This window comes from Rhodnius prolixus, unplaced genomic scaffold, assembly GCF_049639745.1.
Source record: "Rhodnius prolixus isolate KJV_2025 unplaced genomic scaffold, Rpr scaffold_9, whole genome shotgun sequence".
Classification (NCBI taxonomy): domain Eukaryota; kingdom Metazoa; phylum Arthropoda; class Insecta; order Hemiptera; family Reduviidae; genus Rhodnius; species Rhodnius prolixus.
In genome coordinates, this window is record NW_027411604.1 from 22,815,151 (window position 1) to 22,822,545 (window position 7,395).

A 7,395-nucleotide genomic window follows, 5' to 3' on the forward strand; every position below is an offset into this window, starting at 1 on the left:
CATGTTGATCTATAAATTGTTCTAAAATAGCACGTTACGTATTTTAAATTTTTGTTTTCCAAGAACTGTAAGGACTATTTATTTTGGTTGTATTCTTTATGATTAAGCAAATACAATGGAAGCCATTTTATAAATTTTTATTGAAAACTGATTCAAATAAACTTTATGTATAGATAAAATTTAAAGCAAATCGTAGTAACCATTTTAGAAAAAAAAATCACAAAAATATGAAAAAGATCGCTGATTTTATTTATCATAGTGCTACGCATGTTTCTGTATTCCCCTGACAGGTTTGTCTCATTTAAATAAATTATCTTTATTCTAACAATATAGTAATTACGAAGACACTTATCACTTTTGAAATATGATAATAATGATAAATGTGCAATTATGGAAATACTAAACTATATATGTACAATAAATAAGTAGATATCCTCAATGATTGTTGAATAAATCAAAATAAATGATCCGCGTCCAACTTGTTACCATAGTTTTAATTTTAAATCCATGGTTACTGTTTTTTTTAATTGAATTTAAAACATTAAATTTCAGAATCTTTTTAATTAATTTAATTTGGCTTGTTGTTAGTGATAGCTAATATTTATTTTTTAATTGAAATTTTTAGTATTTAAATAATAATGATAATCTTATGAGTGAGAAGAATCTGGAAGTTTATAGCCTATTCCTAGACTTGCTGTAATAATGTACTCATTTATGATTATGTTTACATCATGACTAGATACTGGATAAATTTTTATAGGATTCTACGATTCTAAAAGTTGTATAATGTTCCATAAGTACTTAGAAATCTCATTACTACAAAATTATGAATTTTAATGTTTTATTTGCTTTTCTTAATTTTGTGTACATACCTAGTAACTTGATAACCAACAATTTTATTTAGTATTTGAATTTGAAAAAAATAACCTTGCCTTGACTTGTCAATGAGAGCTGCACAGCGGTGAATTTTGAAAAGTCTACTGTTGGTCGACAGCGTCCCTGGGTTGAATATTGGCACTACGGCAGTGTGCCACAGTTTATTACGTTGTTTCACATTGTTGCGTATTATATAAACTTTATTCACGTGTTGGGTTCTAAAATATCATAGAAGTAATACTTTGAAGTTAGTAAATAGTTTATGTAAGTAATTAACTGTTTATTTCAATTTTTAGGACAACAAATTTGATATGAATTTGTTTCTGATGAAGTTATTTATTAATTGAATTTTAACAATCCTAAGGAACATCTTTTAAATTACTAATAAATTTATAATGTTCTTTTATACCATAAATAATCACTTGCTTGTTATTTTCTTAATAACTCTGTAATTTAGTTAATGCCTCCAGTGTTCTGTATGTTGTCCGTTTTAAAAATATGAAATTAATTCACTCAACTCCACACTGATGTTTCAAGCAAACTTTCAGACAACTGTAACCAAATAAACTAGTTTCGAAATTACTGATAGCTGATAGTTGGTGCCATCAGAGAAGAAATACTTAAAGGCAATGTTCCCAAACTGTATCCACCTGCGTGAAACCAAATTCTATTATTCATTACATGTAACACGGCTTCAGATTTCAGTTTTATTAGTTATGTTAATTAATATTTTGTTTATGAACTTTTTGCTTTCTAATTTTTCAGGTTTTTTTTAAATACAAAAACGTCGATTGCTATAAAGAATAGTTGCTTAAATTAAGAAGATTATTCTGAAAACCTTCAATAAGGCATTTTAATATTCAAAAGCAATCCAAAAATCAAGATGTCTCATGAAGACCAAAGTACTTGGAAGAAATTCATTTCCAAATTGTCAACAATCCATTTAAGTTTATATAATTTAAAACAAGTACTCACTTCGAAAATAAGTAATTTTTTTCGAGAACCAATCAACTATGTTGGATGTATTTTCTTCATTGTTATCAGCAGTTATTTATATCTTAAGTTCACCGCCCATCGTGAACAGTTGCCGCCTCCGTTGCCTGAAGGATCTCTTAAACAAGACTTAACGCCCGACGAACTTGTAAAGAAATTATTACCAGATACAAGGAATTTTCTGAATAGAAACTTTTACTAAAAAAACTAAATAAAAACAAGTGATGGGTCTAGGAAGTGTTTTATGTAATTAGTAAATTATTTTTTAAAGAAATTACATTTATTACATATTCAGCCTTGTATTTTGGTCTATCTTTTATAGTGATCATTATCTTCAACGCTGAAGAAAAGTTATTGTAGAAGCTTGAATTGATATGCTCCAGTTTGTGTGCTTAGGCGGAAGTATGGAATGCCGAACTTGAGGAATTATCCTTGGCTGAAGTAAGCCGCTCTTATAAAAGACCTTAAAATAACAATCTTCTTTACACCGATTTTTTATGAAATGAAACATTTTACGGAATTAAGACCCGTCTTATTTTGTCTTCTGTTTTAATTTAGTTTACACAGAAATTAATGGAATATGAGTTAGAAACTAACGCGAGTATTATCAAAAATTGAAGATTCAGTTTTACAATTTCAGAATCAATTTTATGTAAGTCAATCTCGGAGTTAGGGTTCATCATTAAAACCTGGATTCAGGATCTATCCGTCGTGACAAATTGGTAAAATCACATTTTATCTTTGCTTTGACGTAAGCTGTTCGGAGTCCTAAACTAGTTCACTTACGAATAGCATTCTGACGACTTTGTAAGGCCTTCGTTAAAGGCTATTTTCAAATATAAAAGTACCGATCTAAGGAGACACCATAGCACTTGCCTAGTTAGTTAGTTCCTTAGTTATTTATAAAAGTTCTAAAAGATAGCATTTCTGTTTTAGGAATTTATTCAAATTCTTTTCTTTTTGGAAATTCAGCGCCATAAAAGTCACAGTTGTTCGGAATCATCTGATCAGTGTGATAAGTATTTAAAAATATTTTGTTATGCAATTATTTGCAACACGCAGCAACAAAGAAATACTATGCAGCTTTAATAAGAGGTTTTCATTTAGTATTAAATTGACTTAGATGCACAAAAATAGATTTTAAAAAAGCATAGACGTCGCTCAGGCGTTCGACAGGGTGTGGCACGAGGGACTACTGTTTAAGCTGAGGGAGATTGTTCCTCATACTTACTACCTCATCCTCAAATCTTACCTAAAAGATCGGTATTTCAGAGTCAACTGTGGAACAGCAGACTCTGATATCCGTCTAGCTCGAGCTGGTGTTCCTCAGGGCAGTGTCCTAGGTCCTCTTCTTTACTCCTTGTATACAGCAGACATACCTCAACATCCAAATACTATCCTCTCCACCTTTGCTGACGATACTGCTATCTTATCTCCACATTCCGATCCTCATCGCTACACGAACTCTACAAACACACATCAACCACTTACTGGACTGGCTTTTCAAATGGAGAATCAAAACCAACGTTTCGAAGTCAAAGTTTATAGTATTTACTCTCAGACGGAAAATCCTACCTCCTGTCATCTTGAACCAAACTCCTATACCAACTGTGGACAAAGTACGCTACCTTGGACTGCACCTAGACAAACGGTTGGCATGGAATCCATACTAGACTGAAAGGACAAGAAACTAACCCAATGCTACAAAACTTCTCGCCAGACTAGTTGACAAACGATCTAAACGCAACCTACAAAACTAAGACTCTTTATACCTGCTGATACTGCGACCTATTTGGTTATACGGCATCGAAATATGGGGATCGACTAAACGTTCCAACACACTACGCCTCCAGACATTACAGTCAAAAATACTTCGAAAACTTCTTAACGCTCCGTTCTATGTATCTAATCTCACCATCCACAATGATCTCAAAATCCCTTTCATTACAGATCTTGCTAACACTCGTTTCTTCAAATTTCATTCCTCTACAGCAGCACATCCTAACCCTCTCATAGAACACCTATCTTCCTCCACATTACCAGGTAATCCTCTAAGGAGATTGAAGAGAAGATGGCCTCGTGATCTTCTCTCATCGTGAGAGCAGTGTAGCTGAGCACGTTACTGGAGTGACACCACTGGGTGCCTTCTCCAATCATGATTTCCTGTTATTTCTTTTCTCTTTCACCATATATGCATGTTGCAACAACTGTTGCAGTGGTAAGTTACAATAAAAGATTAAAAAAAAAAAAAAGCATATGATCATTTCTAGTCAACGTATTGGGTATAAGCTTCAACAAATTTGTTGAAGTTCTACAAAAAAATGTAAAAATAAGCTCTCATTTGTCAGGAATTTTACGTTTTTACAATGCCAGTTTAGAAATTTATGAAATTTTAAGTTGTGACGGGAATATTACCCATTTATCGTTTTGGTTTTTTATTACTCAAATTTTAACAGGAGTATCTACTTTAATAATGCTTTAGTACTTTAAATATTAGTTTGTATAAATTCATTAGACATGAGATACATGTGAATCAGCCATTGCTGTAAATTAAACAAAATTGTCTGACATTGACGGATGTAAGGTGGAAATTCATCATGCTTTTTGTACTTATGAATGCTTAAAATTATGAAATAATTATAAAAATACCTCAATCTGCAATTTGGTTAACAATTTTCTTATACCTATCACCTGGTATTTATTCTATTTTTATTCATTTATTTTATTAGACAGTAGGCGATATATTGTTTAAATGATAAGTAGAATCATTTGGAAATAAAATAGAAATGTTTTAACATTATATAATGAACAAAGTGAAAAATGATATGAATAGATAATGGACTTGGGACATAATAATTTGGTTCAAATAACCGATCTGTTTCACAATAAAAGGTATGCTGTATTACCAGAAGAGGTGGAGATTTTATTTTATGAAATAAGATACACCTCTGTAACTGTAGGCGGACACTGACGTACAAACAATAAAACGAGAATCCTTTCTTTCGTTTTGGTTATAAAGTATTATTTCCACAGTATTTACATAATATTATACAATCATAATTTAATACATTATCTTCTTAATATTCATTTCCGTTTGTATTAATTTTTTTAGTGCTTCATTCATACATTTTTTTTAAAAAAAAAAACGGTGCCAAGATGCAGATAATATAAAAAGGTTACTTTCTGTCCCAACATATGCGAACGAATCTTGTATCCTGATTAAACTGCGAAACTTAGGATACTTCAAGAAGAGTTCAGAGAAACCATGACAAGGTTACATTAGGAATGTGATACAAGTCAACTTGGAATATGTAATCCATTAGAGAAGAAATAGAAAAGCACCTGGTAAAGTTGTTTTGGAACTGATAGTGTCCATAATTTTAGTATTGACAGATATTTTTATCTTTTCAGGGAAAGTTCTGCCAGAACCTTACCTACTGGGCAAGAAGTACTTTACTCCCTCTATGATAAAATTTGTTTTTATGTAACTGGTAACTAACGTAAGTAATTTCACGAATAATTTTTAGGGATCAGTTTATAGTCGAATGTTGATGCCTTCTAGTGGTCGTTGAGTATATAGTACAGTGCAATCTCTAAACAACCTGGTGGCGAAGAACCAAGCACTGTCAGAAAGATGCCCCTGCCGTCTATAGGCCTTGGAGCTTTCGCGCTTCACAAGTAATTACTTAAGGCCAACTTGAAACATTCAAGTCTACTCCACTTTCTGTTCAAGACAAAAGGCATGCACCTGAGGTTCCGCTGGTCCTGACTCGAACCTTAGAGTTTTTTAGGCACAAAAGAAAACCTAGAAAACATATGGTAGGAAAATTTTCCGCTTTAACCTTCTAAAAAGAAAGAAGCACCTTTCCTTATTTAATTTAATGTAATAATAAATATAAATTTACAAGGAAAGTTATTAAATAACTCGCAAAGACTATTTTAAAGGTAGTCTTTATAAGACCGATGCATCTTCAGATTATCGCTTCAGAAAAGACTTCTACATGTTGAGAATTCATCGTCATCAAGCTTGAGCATCGCAGAAAACTCTGATAAAAGTACAAAAAAGAAATGTTTATCTCAATATTCGAGGTCATTGCCAACTGCAATAAAGTTATGAGCCCGCAGGAAAAAAACTCCAACGGGATTTCACCGATTTTGTAATGTGGTACCATTTAAATAAGTACTGTTTATTGTTGTTTTAGGGGACTGTATTCTTTCTACTTTTTAAATAAGTTTGTAAAATCAGTTTGGACACTATCAACTTAATGTCACAGAATGGTTGTTGTCCCAAATCGACCCATTGCGTGGTTATTCAACAATTTTGATACTGAGTGTTGTTCGTAGCAAAAAAAAAAAAAAAAACGCAGGTCTACAGAACGCTGACAAGTATCCAGACTTCAATTTTGTCCATGTTAATATTGTTGTAAGTCAGATTTAATGAATAATTACTTCTCCAGAATTATTATTTCCTATCAAAATGCAAAGAGTTCATTGAAGTTGAATATTTGTACCCAGTATCATGTGTCAACTGAATGTAAAATAAACCAGGCCATTTGCCTAATCCATTTATTAATAACTAGCAATAAATTCAACAAGTATATTACGTAAAACTTCTAAGTTATACTTGGTTAATTTCATCTATCAAAAAAAGAAAAAAGTCTGGCAGAATTAATAAAGGAGTTTAAAAAAAATGTGGACTATTAAAGTGAACATTTCACTTTAAAGGCAAGTTCTAGGCTCTTATAGAATAATATTTATTCATTTGGTGACCACAAGAGGTCGACAATCATTGACTTGTAGAACCGTTCTGTATCAATGTACTTGAAAAGTACTCGGCCAATCTTTATTGCAGTTAATTCAAAATTATTCATTCAATACGAAGGTTACAAATAGTTATATGTTTTAAAATAATAATATTAATGTTTGGTATAAACTACAGGACTGTTGAGGTGAATCTAATAAGTTCATAAGAAACTAAAAGTACAGCCTCAGATTCTTAAATTTAATTTGTAGGTTTCTAATATCATATCCAGATTTAACCAAATTTGTATTATGTTTTTACGTTCACTCAACTAACCTCTCTCACTTTCAGACTGAAGGTAAACTTATAAAGATCTGAAACATTTCTTATGAAGAAAATATTCAATAAATATTCCATATTAATAATAATAAAACTGTATTTCTAAAAATGCAGTTGCATTCTTCAATTGTTTTCTTAAGCGGATTTTTAAAAATGAATATTTCGGAATCAACAATTCACAAGTTTAGCTTCGAGTTCACTTTATTACATTAGCGCTATTTAGGTTAATAGACAACAAACAGAGTGGTTTTATGAATTATCCCCTTTAATATGAGCTTTGACAGCTTGATTCGCAGCTTAACTACCAGCAAATATTTTCGTCTGTTTAAAGTCTTCCTGCCCCGCACCAAGCAGCAGCAGTTCTGAGGCTGGAGGCTCTAATCTCCCTTTGTTCAAAACTTACCATTACAGTTTACACATTAATAACTCTTTCGCGTCGTATCAGT

The 7,395-nt window shown here is 31.8% G+C and overlaps 1 long non-coding RNA gene across 1 annotated transcript; it reads left to right on the top strand.

Annotated features, from left to right (window-relative positions):
* Positions 1 to 514: 514 nt before the first annotated feature.
* On the top strand, positions 515 to 4,530 carry LOC141454050 (uncharacterized). The gene is made up of 2 exons (XR_012458380.1): positions 515 to 1,140; positions 1,642 to 4,530. It is a non-coding gene; the product is annotated as an uncharacterized lncRNA (long non-coding RNA).
* Positions 4,531 to 7,395: the final 2,865 nt, after the last annotated feature.